Source organism: Onychomys torridus, chromosome 18, assembly GCF_903995425.1.
Source record: "Onychomys torridus chromosome 18, mOncTor1.1, whole genome shotgun sequence".
Lineage (NCBI taxonomy): Eukaryota > Metazoa > Chordata > Mammalia > Rodentia > Cricetidae > Onychomys > Onychomys torridus.
Window position 1 is genome coordinate 54,630,380 of NC_050460.1, and position 17,488 is coordinate 54,647,867.

The 17,488-nt window shown below is 41.1% G+C and overlaps 1 protein-coding gene across 1 annotated transcript in view; it reads left to right on the forward strand.

The window, feature by feature from the left end:
• Positions 1–1,333: 1,333 nt before the first annotated feature.
• Pcdh15 (protocadherin related 15) overlaps positions 1,334–17,488 on the forward strand; it is a 1,427,876-nt gene continuing 1,411,721 nt past the window's right edge. Inside the window, exon 1 of the mRNA XM_036167862.1 lies at positions 1,334–2,386. The gene's annotated coding sequence lies outside the window, so the exon portion shown is untranslated. The remainder of the gene's footprint in view (positions 2,387–17,488) is intronic.

Genomic DNA, 17,488 nt, shown 5'->3' on the forward strand with positions numbered 1-17,488 from the left:
CTGCACGCACCAACCAAACCTGGCCTTTTTATGGATGTCAGAATGTGGATTTTAGAAAATATTTACGGTCTTTACCCTCCTCACCAAATCTTTCCGGGAGTGTTCACCACCAAGAGCAAAAAATACTGAGTTTCCTAAGTTCCCAGTGCCAAAGCAAAGAGGCCCTTCCTCTGAGTCTGAGCAGAACCCTCACGGTCAGGGCCAAAGTAGAGGGAAAGTCTAAGTCCAGGGGAAGACAGGAGAGGAAGTAGAGAGGCCCTGGGCCGTGCAGGTTAGATAGGGAGGGAGGAAGGGGAAGAGGGTAGGGTAGGCAGGAGGACCAGAAAAGGAGGGTGGGTGGGTGGATGGGGTGGGCGGAAGGGTTGGGGCGGAGCTAGAGCGCCCTTAGTGGCTGTTCTTCCGGAGATGGCCGCTAGAGGGAGACATGCTGGGCAGTTCAGGTGGAATAAAAAAGGAGTCAGTTGTCTGGAGGAATTTGTCGTGATGTCGCTTTAAAAGGCTTCAAGTGAATACAAAGAAGGGAGCCCACAGAGGAGAAAATGCAGTAGTGCCTGGCTTTCGCCCCTCAGGTTCCTCTAGTGTTGAGATCTTGCGTTTTCCAGCATTCTCAGCTTAATATTAGGAGTCCGCAGGGACGCAGGAAAGGGCGCAGTCCTTAAGGATGGAGCTCTGACCATCTTGCCTTTTCCTGAAACAGACTGAGAAAACGCGGTAGAAACGGGAATTTTTTTCTTTTATCTTCTTTTGCCTTCCCAATTATATATCCAATCTCTGCTTAACCTGACTCTGTATCTTTAAAATATCACGTCATTTTGGTGCTTGAAAACGTAAAATCAGTGCGAAACGGACTCATTTTGCACACATGTAGAGGTATTTTCATTTCTCACAGCCAACTTGGAAATTGCTACAGAAACCTTGGAATACGTCACTTAACGCAAGCTGCCCCCCCCCCTCCTTTTCTTTCTTTCTTTTTAAGGAATACTACTCCCCCCAGCAAAAGCTCTTAAGTCACTGATGAGTGTCAGAAAGTAAGGTGGTCATGGGTCTGGGGAGCTGGATGCATGTGGGATGTTTGAACACGTGGACATTTTCCACTTACTGTCCCTGGGTTGGGAAGTAGGCAGTGGGGGCTGCGGGAAGTTAGCATGTTATCTTCACAGAGATTTCAAGACCGGACAGTCTAAATCAATTTTTTTTTTTAAGCTAAAAAGATGTCTCGGTGGGTTTGAGCTCTGCCAAATGAATCAGTGATGACTCAAGAGCAAACCAGAAAAGTGTGTTTTCCCAGAACCAGGTGTTGAGCGCCTGGGCGACCCAGTCCGCGGTGCGCGCGCAGAGTGGCCAGAGCCCCCTCTGCTCCACCAGCTCACCACGCGCGGTGCCGCCCTGCAGGACCCGGGGGACTCGGACCCCGTGCGCCATCCGCGCTCCCACCCCCCACCTCCACCCGGAGCTCTCCGGGGGCCCTGGCGGCAGACTCAGCCGAGCGCTGCAACCGGTGGGGCGGGGAGACCTGGCGCTCGCCCCGCGGGCCCGGCAGCCTCTGACGTCCTCTCGGGCCTTTAAAGGAGTGGGTCGCTGCGCAGGAGACACTCGACTTTGGAGCTGTCACTTTGCGGGGAGGGAGAAAGCCGCTCCGCTCCGGCAGGCGACAGCTCGGACGCCACCGTGGCCGGCCACTGCCTAAGGACTTGGTGGGATCAGCGCTGGGTCCCAGCATCCCAGGCAACCCGAGTTGCGTTGGTCACTCTCGCCTGGCAGTGAACCTTAGGCGTCCCCGCGCCTTCCCCTGCACACGCATATCAGGGACCAAGAGGTGCGCCCGCGGTCGCCGGTAGAGCACACACAGAGCCATCTCCCGGGCTCAGGTGCCTGGTGATTTTTCTCCGAGCCGGGAAAGGCGCCTCTGTGAATCCGCACCTGCAACTTGTTTGGTTTCCTCTCCCGCAGCGTGTGCAGCGGCAGCATCAAAGTTTCTCTGCCATCCTCGGGAATCCGCCGTTTGGATCGATCCTTCCCGCGCGGTCTCCCCAGGCCTGCGGGTGAGCGGATCGCCGGGCGCTCGGGTGAGAGGCGCGGCACGAGCTGCGTGGTCGTGGCGAGCACAGGGAAAGAGCTGCGGCCGGGGACTCCCCGGGTGACCCTTTGCAGCGCGACAGAGCTGGGTGAGCGCAAAAAGAGGAGCTACAAGGTTCAGGGACGCTCGTGCCGGCACAGTGGATGTTAATCACCTAGCTGATTGCTTCTCAATTGGGAACTAGTGGAGAGCGAGCGCAGCGCGGGGCAGGCGCGCTCTGCGGGACCTGGGCTCCGCGGCAGGGATCAGTGCAGCTGTGGCTGCAGAGGCACCGAGGGAGGACGCCGCGGTGCTCGCCGGAGCCTGAAGGTAGGCAAGGGGTTGGGATCGCGACTCTCAGGCCCAACTCAGTATTAAAAACAAAAAACAAAAAAAACAAACGAGTCTGTGTTTCCTGCAACCTGGTTCTCACCATCCTCTCTCTGCGCACCCCTTCTCTTGGGAACCCAGGGGACCCAGGACTTGGCCGGGTGCGACCTCCACTACCTACCGGCATGCCCAGTGCTAGCTCCTTCAGCAGCCCTGAGCTGAGGACCTTGAGCTTCCCAGAGAAGTTGATACCTTGAGATTTTTGGTGATGTCTAACTTGATCTGATGTAGTTTATTCAAGGATGTGTTTCCTGTGGGCAAGGATTATGGGAAATAAATGTCACTGCCATTTACAACTGCTAGCACAGCTCCGCATCCCCTTCCTTCTCCCCCAAAAGTTTCCCCGTAGCAAGTTTTCTTAACGTCCAGATGAAGTCAATTGAGGCTTGAGGTTTCCATGCTGGCAGACAGAAGGAAGATGCGGCTTTTTAGAAGGGGAGGATAAAGGACATAGTGTGTTCGTATTCATTCATATTCATTCTCTCTCTCTCTCTCTCTCTCTCTCTCTCTCTCTCTCTCTCTCTCTCTCTCTCTCTCACACACACACACACACACACACACACACACACACACACTCACACACACACACACATTCTGCAATGTGCAGAGTGAAGGCACAATGATAACCTTTGCTGTTGTTTCCAGACTTGGAAGTTGTTGTTGTTGTTGTTGTTTTGTTTTGTTTTTAATTTAAAATATCGGACTTTTCAGTTAAGAGTGGTCAGACCACTTTAGATAATTTTGTGGAAAGGACAGAGCTAGACTTACATGGTAGAAGTTCATCAAGAGTGTGCAAACAAGCTGGACTAGGGTATAGTAGCTAAAAACATGAGTGGCCCCAAATGATCAAAATGACTGCTCCATTTTGGGAAATGATATTTTTAACAGTGGTCGTTGGCAGGGGTGGGAGGGGAGGAGATTTAAAAGTCAACGTTTCCAAAATTACTCAGGGGGAGAGACTGTGGATGGAAAGATAGAGTTAACTTTCAGAAGGTGGCTTGTGGAAAACCAGGGCTTGGTGCTTCGGAACTACATATGGTATTCACTGAAATAAATGAACTAGTTAGTATTCCAGGCTTGCAATGCTTGGCTCCACAGAGAGACTGCTGTTACATTTCATTTCCAATCTCATTTGTGGTAATAGAATAATGTTGGATGGGTTTATCCACTTCCTCACGTGCGTGCATGTTGTCAATTCCAAGATGCCCTGCAAGGCAGAGAGGCGGGAGGTCCAAGATGTGGCCTTTAAACCTTTCTCCTCCGGCCACTGAGTACCATTTCCCTGGATGTTCCACTCTCCCGCTCTGTCTCTCCCTGCTCTTTCTCTTCCCTTCTTCTCTACCCCCATCTGTCTTCATTTACTTCCGTGACTTGTGGTTTCTCAGCCAGTGCCTTCCTCACAGTATGTTCTTCCTCACAGGGCAGCCCAGAGTGAGGAGTTTCCTGAGTAAGTTAATACGTGGGCAGTGCATTTTGTGGAGATGTGGAGTCCCTTCCCAGAAACTGAGTAGAGAAGGCAGCCTTCTGAGCTACACAGGAGGAGCTGGTGCGGTCCACAGAGGAAGGAAGAGAAGAATTCACAGGAAGTCATGCTAAGTCAGAAAGAAACACCAACTATACCTAGGGTGAATTGAGCCTGTAAAGAGAAGGCAATTGAACCCCAATTAGGAAAGGTGTGCGAGCCTGTATGTGCTCACACGTGAGTGCAAAGTGTGAGTGATCTTCAGTAGGAGTCAGCCTTATGTGAGATGTATCTCAGGGCAGATCCATAACTTCAAAAAACAGTTGAACCTCCCAGGAAAACAAGCTCTCCTATGCAGCAATCAGTATACAAATAAATGATTTATTCTCAAGAATAAACTCCTCACGTGTAATATAATGTTTATTCCCGAGGCTGAAGGACAGCTGGGCCCTCACAGAGGCTCGGGAATTTCTCGTTCACTGGTTCCAGTTTAGTTCCTTGGGTGACTCTGATGTCCTAATTCAAGAGACGTCCTGTGACCAGCACAGGCTTTCCTGATGGGCCAGCTTTCCATGAGGGAAGGTCAGTTGGTGCGTTTCTAGGACATTCTTATCTTCTTGAATTTACTTTGTCTTTCCTCAGCCACACAATGGAGTCTTCTGTCTGTCCTCTGGGGAGGTAACTATTCTCTAGGGCTAATGTGCCATATGTAACATGTTTCAGCTCATGATTTATTTTGTAAAATATGAATGTATTGATGAGTCTGGATACATGACAACTTGATCAAGATGCTTACAATGATAACTTTGTAAATGTATTAAGGAGTCTGACTAGATGACAATTTGATCAATATATTGATGGACATAATTATATAATACCTGGAAGCAATGATTGTGAATTGCGTCTTATTGGGGAAGAATACATTTTTAAGTACTTTAAAAATTGATCGATTATTTACATATTTTCTTAGTGGTGAAAACCAGTTCATGTAAGTTCTGTAACAATATATAAACAAACATTATATATATTAAAAATACCAACAATCAGGTTTTTTTTTTGTCTAGAAATATGTCTTCCATTAATAACAAAGCTTCAGGAAGGTACTGTGAAAGTAAGGAGAGTGTTTTAAGGGTAACTGAACCCACTGACAGTTCTTTGCTCTGTTTTGGTATTTTCATGAAACTCATCAGACCTTCCAGTGTCCATCCAAAGGAAATTGGCCCCCTTATACCATGGCATTCTGTGTGGTGAGCATCAGCTGGGCAGTGTCAAAGTTTGTTGCTTAATGCTGCCTGCTGATACTCCTTTTGTGGAATACACATTTTGACAGTTGCAAGCATTTGTAGACTTCTACCACAGAAGAAGTTACATAGTAACAACACAGCAGTACATCCGGAAATAGGAATTGTGTGCCTGTGTGTGCACACAGGCCTACATAGGCACATGCAAATACATGTGCCTATATATGCCACGTGACTCAACTGGCCTTTCCCAGAGCATCACATGCTCTATCTAAGACTTGGTTGGTTACTCTTTTTTAATCTATGTGCATCTACAATTTACTTTGTGAATGTAGCTGGCATGCTCTAATGAAAGGTGTCTTCTCAGGATGACAAGCTTATCAGCTTCTGAGTTTTGTGTTTGTGTTCTCTGGAACCTCCAGAGACCTCTTTAGATATGTAGTAGGTGGTGCTGTAAGGAACTCTGTGAAAGAAATCATGGAAGGACATAGCTGAATCCTAGCAAGGCAGTCTAAGCAGAAAGGAGGACTGCTTTTTCCTAGACTTAACCCATCACAGGTGTGATGGGCACTAAGAAGGTGGGATGCACAGCAGCCAGCACTCTTCCCTCAGTAAACCGGCTTGGGTAAACAGACACAGCCCTGATCCCCAATAGGGTCCCCTCCAGGCAAACAATATAAAGGGGCTTCTGTTTGGGGGTGCCTATAGACTCCTTCCTCCCCACTCATGGGGCGAGAGAGAATTGCCACATGGTGGCACCATTGTGATGCCTACTGTTCTGAAGATGTCCATGCTGAAACCTCTTCAGCTGAAGTCAAGCCAATGGCAACACGGAGTTTTTTCTCTCATCTAAAACTATTAAGTATCAGATAAGGCATTGCATTGTCCACTACTGGCAAGAGTTTTGTTTGTTTGTTTTTTAAAGACTTCATCTCTGAGAAGATGAAACCAGGACTCTTTATCAGGTCGTCAGTCCTTTCTCCTTGATCTAATTAGAAGATGAGATTTTTCTTCTCATACTTATGATTATACTTATATATGGGGAGGGGGAGAGGGAGGGAGAGAGGGAGGGAGGGAGGGGAGAGAGAGAGAGAGAGAGAGAGAGAGAGAGAGAGAGAGAGAGAAAAAGAAAGAAGAAGAAGAAAGAAGAAAGAAAGAAAGAAAGAGAAAGAGAAAATTATGTGTCTGAGGAGGTTAAAAGAAGGAATAGGGTCTTTCTGGAGCTGGAGTTACAAATAGTTGTGAGCTGCCCAAAGTGGGTGCTGGGAACTGAACTCAGGTCCTCTGAAAGAGCAGCAAGTGCTTTCAACTGCTGATCCATCTCTCTGGTCCCAAAGAGGAAATTTCTGAAGATGATTTTGCATCTATGAGAAATACCCATTTCTCAATCAATGATACTGTTGTGTACAATCTCCTTTCTCTCTTAGGTTCTTAAATTAAATTGACTCCTCAAACATATCCCTTCTGTGTTTACAATGAGTTCATACATGCTACCTCAAAATTGTATGTATCTATTCAAACTAATAAGATATCAGATTCTTTAGCAGGCTTACTTTGCATTTTAAAAAAGATCCACTAGGAAAAGATAAATCTTAGCATGTACCAGCTGTATTCAGGTACTTATATAGAACCATTACCAACACATCACAGACAAGTCACTTGCACATAAGGCCAGTTATTGAGTCTTTTAGACATCTATGGATTTCACATCCCATCCCTAGAGGACCTGAGATCATCCACAGCCTAAGGTTAAAACAGGAGGCAAGGACATCTGTGAAAACTCAGATTTGAGCAAGAAGAATAGAACATTAATATTGACCATATTCAGACAGTAGACCATGTGGGTGGGTGGTATGCCAATCCTTTGTTTTTATTTTCTTACAGACTGCTCCGGGTTCCAGTGAGTCAGACTAGAAAGTCTTGAGCCCTCCAAGCAGCAGGAAGTCAGGTGTCTGGGTTCAGTCCATATTTCCTTTGAGAGTTGGGAAGTTGCTTGATATTTCCCTTGAGCTTTGTTTGCCAGTTTGAAAATAAGTGTTCTATGTATTAGTAATTAAAAACTCGATTCCAGGTGAAAAGGGACTTTTTCCTTTATAACCTGTCGCTATAAAACTTAAAATGGAAATATATTTATCTTCTAAGAAATATTTTTCCTTGGCTACCTCTTAGCAAAATGTCTGTGATTGGCCAACCATATAATTAAAATAATGTCATACTTTTTGTATTTTATCCTTTAATATATTGTAATCAAAATGGAATTTCAAAACTTTCCTCCTCTTTTCTCCTCTCCAACACCCCCACCCCCGGTTATTCTCCCTTGAACCCTGCCCATGTCCCCACTACTCTCAAGTTGATAGCTCCTTTATTTCTTTTCACTGCTATGGAATAAAGGGCTTTAAAAAAAAAAAAAACTTCCATAGATTTATTTTTTCTAACCTTTCTTTGTCAAGCAACATCATCTGATGCTATATTTTTACAATCAAATATATAAAATTATTCTTCTATGGACAAACTTGCTGAAAACCCATATAATAATATTCAAAGAATGCACATAATCTTGCCAGGCACAGCTTTTTGTGCTGCATTAAATATAGTGTATGCTTAACTCCAGGGACATGTTCCCATTGGTATTTTAAGCACTTGTGGGCTGTGACAGTGGTCAGTCATATCTGGTGTATATTGGGGTATCAAAAACCCATCATGAACATCACATTTACAGAATTTGTTACATTCGATTAAAAAGTGTGAGGGATTGGTGTGACCCATGAGGCCATGTGCTTAGGCAATGCATATATAATATTAAAGATAGGGAGATGGTCAGAGAGACAATAGCCCCTAATCAACTTCCAAGTCAGAAAATACTGCTGAGTTGGGAGGTCTGACTTACAAAAAGAAGCCAGCTTTTTGAGGCAATTTTGTAATTCAATGATGTATAAAAAGTTTCACAATGAAAACTACTGTTATGTTACTTTTCTGAATGATGAAGAGTTAGAGATGCGTCTTAGAAGATTTTATGTTTTTTGTTTTGTTTTGTTTTGTTTTGTTTTTTGTTTTTTGAGTCAGGGTTTCCCTGTGTAGCTTTTTGCCTTTCTTGACACTCACTTGGTAGCCCAGGATGGCCTTGAACTCACAGAGATCCGCCTGCCTCTGCCTCCCGAGTGCTGGAATTAAAGGCGTGTGCCACCACTGCCTGGCTTAGAAGACTTTAATGTAAAAACAAATATTGCTTCATAAGGATTTGTTTTATTTTTAATTTGGTGTTTATATGTGTGTCTTTGTGAGCATATATGAATGTGAGTGCAGTGCTTATAGAGGCCAGAAGAGGGCACTGTTTCCCCTGGAGCTAGTATTACAAGCAGTTAATTCTGAGCTTCTCTAAGTGGGTATTAAGTGGGTATAGGAAAGTGAACTCATGTGCTCTGCAAGAATAGTGAGCACTTTTACCTGCTCAGCTATCTTTCCAGCTCTGCTATACAACATTTTTTACATTTAAACTAAAGACCTAGACCTCAAAGGTATATAAGTATCTACCACCCTGAAGCAATTTCACCTCACCATTTTCAAGATAGGAATCACAAGTTCAGGAAGATTTATAATCTTTGTCCAAAGTTTCCTTGTCAAGAAGAGATTAACATCAAGAAGTGAGAAACCACATTTGCCTCCCATATTGTAACGGTTCACAGTGGGATTTTGAATAATTGGCATCAAACAATTTCAAGAGGTTGCATGACTTTGGCAAAGTCAACTCTACGAGTAGGTGATGGCCTTTGCCAGAAGGAATTTTCAATTCTGATATTTTCATACGTATTATGGTTTAAAAAAATGTTTTCCCTTGCAAGCGTTGGTTTTCAGTTCTTGGAAGCCAATTGTGTGAGTGGTTGGTGTCATGTTTCTTCACTAAAGCAGAAATCCCTGTTTTTACCATTTCAGTCACAAACAGGGTGGCTTTGAGACATCGACCTGTCATGGCGGGTGCACTGTTGCAGGTGTTATCTCTTTCTGGAGAGGAGATGTAGATATTCAGTGTGGACAGAATGCCCGCAGAGCCCGTAGACAGATGGTTGCACAGGGAAACTCTTATTTTTAAGAGAACTCCACACTCCACTGAGCTCCTTTCTGCTTTGTAAGTTCAAAAGTTCTTTCCAGTTTATTTGTTACCATGTTAGGCATTTTTCTCTTTGTGGGCATTCATCAGCTTGGGCTCTGTTCTTTGGGCCACAGCCATTAATAGTTATGAATTAAGGGTACAGGGCCAGTAATTGGGCTTCCTGACTCCAAGGGTATTCTGAAATTTATCTCTTGGATCTCCTTTCTTAGCTGTCTGTGTCTCACAAGTGCTTTAAGACTTCTGGGAAAGAATTCAAGTAGAACGTGTATGGTAATGTATAGCACAGGGTGTAATTCTGAGTATTTTGGACAACTGTTTTCTGGTTGTGAACAGACAAGGATCCACAGACATGTGTACATCAGCACATATATAAATAATAATCGGGATGGCGTTGCTCATATGCTTCTGCCATTAGGGCTGTTTCGGGAATGTTCCAGCATCCACAGACTCACAAATAAGACACTGCAACAAGCACACCTACCTTAGACCCCAGGAGTAGGAAACAGAAAAGAAAAAATTTCCTGGCTGAATTTTCCAAATGAACATCTACTTCAATTAAAATGGAAAGAAACACATTAGCAAATGGAGGGTGTTCATTGTTTCTGGGGCCTTGAATAGCTACAATAAGTACAATAAATAGTGAAATGAATAAAACCATCTTGGACTTCTTCGGGAAATGTATTTGCTTTACATCATTATGCTTGTTGAACATTATCTGAAATGAAACCTCAGCTATTAGAAATGATTGTATTTCTTGTCATGAGGACTCTGCATTCTATTCTGATCTTATTAGAATTGTATTTACAAGAGTCACGTGTCTTCTTCCATTTGTTTTCCAGAACAAAACAATGTCCTTCAGGCTTCTTTATTGTTGCATTGCATCAATAAAAAGTTAGAGTAAAATTAACTTAAAAGTTTTAAGTGGAAGATAAACTCCTAGAATCGGGTTGAGTTCTATAAGCTGTTTAGGAGGGGGGAGCAATGTTTCTCAGGGGTCAGGTCTTCTGCCCTGCAACTTCTGCCTAAATGTCTTACCCTGGGCCACGATGAACTGAAGGGTATAATGTAATCAGAGCTTTCCTGACTTAAATGAGCATCACCAGACAGTTGTTTAGGGAGAAAAGAATTAAAGAAAAGTACTGGGGAGTTGTGAGGTGATTTCACTTGAAAACATTATAGAACCAATAGGATTCCCTGGGCATGTGTGTGCTGGTTTTGGGGCATGCAAAGGCTTGGACCTTCTTCCTAGCAAGGCAGCAGCTGTGCTGAGTTCTTAGTCTCTCACCATTGTAATATCTTATGACAGAATCTGCTCACACTTGGTTTATGATGTAGCATTGTGTGTGTGCATGTGTGTATAGTTTTCAACAACAAAAACATGAGCACTCATGAACATAATGCATGTCATATTTATCTTCCTTTGTGGTATTTGTGATGAAGAGTATAGCTTCTTGAAAGGGAAGTGTTATTAATATGAGTGTGATGTAGCATGAATCTCCATAGGAGGTCTAGTTAGACTCTTTGATTTCAGAACTTATAAGCACATTCTATTTGTTCTATTCCACACTCGGTGAGTAATGACAAATAATGTCAGGAAAACAATGAATGCCTTAATAAGGAGCAAAAACCCAAGGGACACGTGTCTTAGATAAGAATCTCTGTGACATATATCCCATTCAGTCCTATTTTCAAAGTAATAATTTATTTCCAAGCTTAGCTCTTCCTTGAAGAACACCATAGTATCAGCCACACTTGTCTAGATAAACATAGGCATACATTTGCATGTGAGAGGGTTTCATGTGAGCACTGTGGAGTTCTGGATTTCGAATTATTTGTAATGTGTAAACTGAAGACCTGTGAAAGCCAGAAATGCAACCAAGTCTAGGACAAGTCAAGAGAAAGCACCTTCAAGCAGAAGGTTCTAAGAGCACTAAGGATGCTAACTATAATGTAAAGGAAGATTTGTTGCATGATTTCATGGTCGTTCTCAGTATGTCCCATTGAGAAGTCTCTTGTTATATATTTACAGGTTGCTGCTAAGGAGTGGAACCATACATTCTATTTTCTGTTACGATCAGCCATCATCTAGCTAAGTTTGCTTGTATTTACAAATGCAGCAAGACTGAGGTCACCATAAGGAGGCACTGGCTTTGTCTGCTCAGGGATTCTTCAGGCTTGAGTCCCCATTTTAATTTAGTGTATTTTACCAATGTATACACCACCCTTTAGCATGGTCAAAGTTCACATGAAAAATTAACCACCATTCTCCTGCAGGGACCAAATATCATTATGCCGCCAATAATCTCTGTTCTCATTTATGTTTTCTGATGCAAGCAAGCACAGTATTGAGAGAGATCTATTTCTCAATTCCCCTTAGTCTCAAAAGTCACCAAAAGTTAGTAATACATATCATGGGCTAGCTTCTTCCTAGATTTTTGAAGGCAATTTACTTTGCTGCCCCTCAGGTGACGAGTAGGTGGGATTCTGCTATAACATGTCTCCCTTCTACGTTTACATTTCCAAATCACTCAGAACTTCTGTCCTTTATAATTTCAGTGCAACACATCACATTTATGGAAAGTTGAAGCATAAAGAAAATGTTCTTGATCCTACCATTGAAAAATATTCTTGTTCATTTTATCAGCCTGCAATTCTACATTTCTATTAATAAAATGTTTTGGTTATTAACAAATATACTAGAAACATTTTGTGACAATTCTTTATTACTCAGTGCTTTTATCAATATTAAATCAGATTCAATTTGTAATCAATTGAATTAGACTCACTAATGTGTTTTATTATTAATGTGCATAATTCTCTTTAAAGTTGATATTTCTCAGGGTGGAGATGCCACTCCATTGATAGACTACTTGCTTAGTTGCAGGAAGCCCTGGGTTTGATACTCAATACCACATGAAGCTAGACATGGTGGTACATGTTTATAATCCTAGCATTATAGAGGGAGGCAGATCAGAAATTCAGGGTTACCCTTGGCGACATAGACAGTCTATGGCCAGCTTTAGCTACAGGAGATCTTGTCTGAAAATAATAAAGATAGTATTTCTTTGAACACATGTGATTCAATTTATCATTGTTATAAAACTTGGATCTAGTGCCTTTTTTGAAAATGTGGGAAATTTAGAAGGAACAAAAGAAGTTACAGCATAGCATTGACAAGCGAGGGCAGAATAATTACTTTCCCGTTATGACTGTCATCGGTGACTTGGTGACATCTTGATGTGCCAAACCTATATGTTGTCAGTTTTACAGAACTGCCAAAGTGCTTCCAAAACAATCCTTAGATAAATTTTCACACCCGTTAGTTACTTTCTCAGAAAGATTTTCTCTTGGTAGGGATTACTGCAACAATTACCTATTTGCCGTCACCAGCCCATCTTTTCGTCTTACTGTTTGTTTACATTGTGTTTTGAAAGATGAGCTTTATTTTTGAAATAGGACAAGTTTTCATTAGCATATCTAATTTTCTGAATAGAAATTGTTTTAGTTTTTATTCTTTATTCATATTTTTCATGAATTGCCTTCTTCAGTTCAACTTTTGAAAGAAGATATACATTTAGGTTTTGAAATGCTTATATCAAATTTACCAACCTTTCTTGTTCTAGTTCTTGCCTTTAAATATTTACATAAAAGCAATGCCATTATACAGTCATTTGCATATTCAAACCATCGTTTTTCAGCTTTGTTTTACCTTTGATTGTAGCTGAGCTGATTATATTAAAGTATTGAAAATAGCTAGTGTCAATAAACTCCTCAAATAACCAATTATCTACCGACCACTTGTTGAATGACTTACTATCTAATGTTAAAATTCCAGTTCCAAATTAACCTTGGGTCTTCTGTTAAACTTCTGTTAAATGGAAAGTCATTTCACGGCGCTTTGAAAAGCATGATTTGCCATTTCTATAAGACAGTGTGAGCATTTTAATCATGTGGTTTTACAGTGAATACTGTTGTCTTTCTACATTGATAACCTTAGAATTGTAATAACATATGAGAATGATCATTGTACTTGTTAAGTCAACTGAGAGGAAAATCAATATAATCACCCCAAAGATAGCTTTTGTTTTTGTTTTTGTTTTTGTTTTTTTTTTGTTTGTTTTGTTTTGTTTTTTGTTTTTAGAGACAGGGTTTCTCTGTGTAGTTTGGTGCCTGTCCTGGATCTTGCTCTGTAGATCAGGCTGGCCTCGAACTCACAGAGATTTGCCTGGCTCTGCCTCCGGAGTGCTGGGATTAAAGGTGTGTGCCACCACCACCCGGCTCCCAAGATAGCTTTTAGAAATAAGCGAAACACTTTGGTATGTGTGAGACCTATATATTGAGGCTGACTGTACATAAACTACATACATTTTTAAACTTTTAACATCAGTATGAAAATATTATTTCAAGGTTATTGAAATTGGGATCCTTGAAATACTGTAGTTAAAACTGTATTGAGTTTTTATGAGGAAATTTCCTTCAGAGGAAAGAGTATTTTGAGCTATTTTACTATAGGTCACTTTTGTTATAGGCATACTGAGAAGATGAAACTGCCTAACAAAAGCATCTCTGTGTCCTGCTTTACTGCTGATGCATTAAAAATGGCAGAAGGAATTCCTTCCCAGTCCAGTATCTCATACCACATAGTACCCCTACCAGCCCAATAGACCTTTTTTTTCCCCTATGAAGCAGAAAGAACAGCTATAAAATTAATGAATGTGTTTTAATCCTGTACAATCTCAAAACATAATGGGTCCCAATGTTTCCCAGTTTCTATTTTACAAAGAACTATAGGAAAATCAGAATCACTATTTTTGATATTTCAAGATTTCAACAACAACAACAAAGACTTTAAGTTACTCTATACACTTTTTTCTTCCTTCTTATTGGAAGAGGGAATGTAGCAGTGTTTTGTCGGATGCCATTCTGATCAAGGAAGGGCTGGAGTAGTTGTGGGGATTAGAGCTTGTGTGAACGTTTGTCCTATGGAAATGAATGTCTTCTCTGCTGTGATGAGCTGTATGGATAATACTTTGTAGGTGGAGGTGGGAGAGAATAATGCTAGGATCTTATGAGTGCAAATTTTAGAGACCTATTCAAAGTTCCTGGTTTGTAAAGCACTTACAGGTTGGAAAGGAGAAGAAATGAGGGTCCGTGTCACCAATACCCCGTCTGACTCCTGCACATAATGTCTTGGCATTCCAAAATCACTTAAGTATAAACAAAGAGGACCTTTAAATAGGACTTTTATTCTCTTATATTCCTTGTGTGTGTGTGTGTGTGTGTGTGTACTTGCATGCACAGGTGCACTCACATAGGTCATAAGGCAGCTCGTTCCACAACAGGGTTATAGCAACTGGACTCAGACCTTCGGGTGTGTGGGCAAGTGAGCTCATCTTTGCAGTTCTAATAGAGTTTTAGTACAGAACAGAAAGCTGACTACCTCAAAGTGAGTAATCAGCCTTCATACTGTAAGATGAGGTCTACATTCCAAAGAATACAAACAATGTATTTTTCAGTTATGCTTTTGTGTTTCCTATTGTTTATCTGCGGTCCACAGTGAAGCTGTCTTTGTCTTTAGGAGCCATTTATCCTGCACCTCAATTCCATCTTTTTTCCTTATGTAGAGTTATATATATATATATATATATATATATATATATGATACTAAACACTTACTCTAACACCAACATTGTTTGAGTCTAGAAATATACATTTTGGCATTCCTTCATGTAGAATCAGACATGACATGGTCAGGAAGAATGTTCAAAATTAGGAATGCGTTTCTGGGTGTCTGTAGAGATTGCTGATATGAAATGCATAGCATTTGGAGAACATGTTATGTTTTGCTTGTTATTTAAGGAGATTTTTAGTTTCTTTGCTCTTCAATGTCAGTTAAATCATTTATGAAATCAAGTAAGTTTATTCTACTGTCCTAGTTAACATTTGATATGTGTCCAGTGCTTATTTTCTAAATCTAACCTTATAGAACAGTATTTGTCTTCAGACCATGTCTACACAGAAAACATCTTGGAGAATAATAAGCAAAATGTAGAATGTTAATTTATTTCATTAATTATTATTTTCAATGTATGCTTGGGCATATACCTACTGCAAAAGAATGGGAAGTTAGTTACCTTTTTTAATATTTTGTTGCATATTAACCTAAATATATCATAATGGCCAATGCAGATCCATCTTAAATATCACAATAAACTATATCACAGAAAATAACTATTATCTTATCCTGATTACCAAGAAGATATTTATGGATACTTTTCCCCTAAGATATATTGAGACCTAGGGAAACTGTCACACCCATGTTTCTTGGACTTGCATCAGGTCTTTGGCTCATCTTTTGTTAAAAATAAACAAAAACTAGCGTCAAATCAGGAACCTCTGATATTTGGGTAGATTTAGGTCCAAAATCTGAAGTGAAGGAACTCTGGCATTTTTTTCTTTTAGGATTGTTCAGTTCCTTCATCTTCCTGTCTCTGCACAGTGATGTAACTAACAAACCCTGAGGCTGTTACAATAGCAGAGTCCTACACACAACCACTCAGTGGAAGTGTGAGATCATTTTTCACCAGAAGTTAAGTTTAAAACTTTTAATGTGCCTGTCTTTACCACCCCATTCTTAGGTAACTGTTGACTATGCAATAGAACTTAAGGATGACTTGTTTCCCATGGGCACTCTAAAGACTGTTGTTTGGCTTGATAGTTGATAGATATCTTGATTGAGGTTATGTACTTCATATAATAATTACACTTCTAAAATAATTTTAAAAAGATTTGAAGTGCAATTGCAAACGTTTTATTGTCCAAAGACTATCCTAAAGATGGCTCCAGGTAGTTGTGATCCACTGAACATGTGTTCTGGGAGTGGAACTGTCAGGTCTTCAAGGAAGTGCTCCTAATTGCTGTGCTATCTCTCCTGCCCCAATTTTAAGTTTTTGACTACTACCAGACATTGTACCTATTTATGTGATTTGATGCGATTGTCAAATACAGCCCAACACTGATACAGACTAGAGTGATTCATTACTTGAACTTCCTTTACAAAATACACAGTAGGCTATTGTAAGTGTAGTCATGACACCATGCTGGGGTCACTAGACCTCATCTCTTTCAACTCTACACAGTGGCTTCCAACTCTGCTTATGTCTAATGGTCCTTGTTCTTGTTGTTTTAAACACCAACACACACACACTTTAGGGCCAGGGATGGGCGGGCCATTCTCTTAGAAGTACCTTGGCCTCAGGTACTTAAACTTCTAAACTTCAAAACAGTTGCTTTAGTTTTTTTTTTTCTTTCATGATAAGGCATTCTGCAGATATAGTGATGTATCATATAAAGCTTTAAATTTAGTGTCTTTAAGCCAGGTATACATTCTTAGTATAGAATCAGCATCAAAAGAAACTGGGACCATCCATGCTGGAATATTGGCTGGCTTGATCTTGTACAGGCAAAGCTAGCTGCTGTGGGTTTGTGAGTGTCATTCATGCCATTCCTGATCTACTTTCTGCCCTGGAAGAGGATTCTTTACCAGGGTGGTGTGGCATGAGCTGAATGGAAGACTGGGGAGGGGATATAATCAAAATACATCATATTTTCTGTGAAATTCTTAAAGAATAAAGAGAATGCAAAAATAAACAGGATTGCAATTGCTAGATATACAGACATTTTGTGAAATCAAGATCACGGGTGACTAAGGGTTTAGTTCAGTAGTACACAGCATCCTCAGCATGCATGATGCTTTAGGTTTAAGGCTCAATTCTCAAGAGGGACAAAGAAAGAAAAACATTTCTTAACAAATATGTTCCCTCATTCCCTTATTATATGATCTTGACTGATGTTTGGCTGAAGTTCCAAAGAATTAGGAAGGTACCCCAGCATGAAAAATTATATATGTAGAGTTATCATGTTTAACAAATTTCAGTGAAATTTAATGACTCAAAAATCAATAACCCATGGATGATATATATTACAGCTCCACTGCCTGGACTGAGATCATGAGACAGCCAGTTCTCACCCATTCTGGAAATCACTCACATGTCTCCACACTGCTAAGTTGTTCCAAAGATATTTCATGTCACATAAGCAATGCAGTGAGGTTCTATGCATCCGTGGGAAGTATGAATTGAAAACGTTCAAAGCCACATCAAAGGTCAAATGCTTCTGTAGGTCAGCTTTGAGAATGAAACATTTTGAAAAAATGTCAACCATTGTTAGCA